Raw genomic sequence first — 904 nt, 5'->3', positions numbered from 1 at the left:
TCGAATTGATGTTTGGTTTTATTTTTTCTTCATCCACTGATTTTGTCTCGAAATTCAATCTAATTCAAGCTTTGGTCTTTTAATGAGCCGGATTTTTCAGACCCGTGGGCTCAGAAAGAAATGTGAAACAGAGTATGTAATTTAATAAATGCATGGCTGTCATGAGGCGATTAAGTGCTGCTTTGCTTAATCTCAAAGAGACTGATGCTTTAGAGATGTGAATTTTCCACTAGACACAGGCAAACTACTTAAAAAGTTGGAGTGATGTTTCCCTTTGATACATCGTTCCCTCGGTGAATCCCTGATGTGCCCCGGGGCAAAGAATTGGACTTTAAACTTCAGCTTTTAAAAAGCAAAATAAAAATATTTGTTTCATAATTTTATAATTGCACATTGTGCAACCCCTTTGTTTGAGTTTAAACATAGTCCCATGGGACAATTGATGATTCTACCAAAAACCTAAATTTAACCTCACTTCAGGAATGTTCTGCTAAAAGCACTGTTGTTTAAGAGCAGAAACATTTGATTGAAAGCCCAGAAGCCGTTTCTGTTCTGTCCTGTGAAAACCTCTCATGGTCTTTGAAGGTCTGGACGTCTGTTGGACTGTTACCTGGCTGAAAAACACTTGAACTATCCTTTTGTTGAAACCAAAAACCTGAAACCAAAACACTTCAACTTCCTGTGGCCAATAACAGACTAACTCTACTTTGCACAATCCATTCTCGAGGGTATTGCACAATCCCGTCCCTGGTGTTTATAATATTTTTACATATATTTTTTATATTAACACTTGCACAAACACACCACAGAAAAATTCATTGTATGTGTAAACCTACTTGGCATAAACCCGATTCTGAAAACCTCCCAACGCCTGGCGTCTCTAAACTCTTCACATGTTGCACCA

General features: G+C 37.8%; 1 protein-coding gene across 4 annotated transcripts in view; it reads right to left on the bottom strand.

The window, feature by feature from the left end:
- Positions 1-904, bottom strand: part of LOC117765314 (helicase ARIP4-like) — a 70,231-nt gene that overhangs the window by 16,282 nt on the left and 53,045 nt on the right. The gene's annotated exons all lie outside the window — the stretch shown is intronic.

The sequence above is a fragment of the Hippoglossus hippoglossus genome, chromosome 7 (genome assembly GCF_009819705.1).
Source record: "Hippoglossus hippoglossus isolate fHipHip1 chromosome 7, fHipHip1.pri, whole genome shotgun sequence".
Taxonomy (NCBI): Eukaryota; Metazoa; Chordata; class Actinopteri; order Pleuronectiformes; family Pleuronectidae; genus Hippoglossus; species Hippoglossus hippoglossus.
This window is presented reverse-complemented; position numbering and strand designations above follow the sequence as displayed.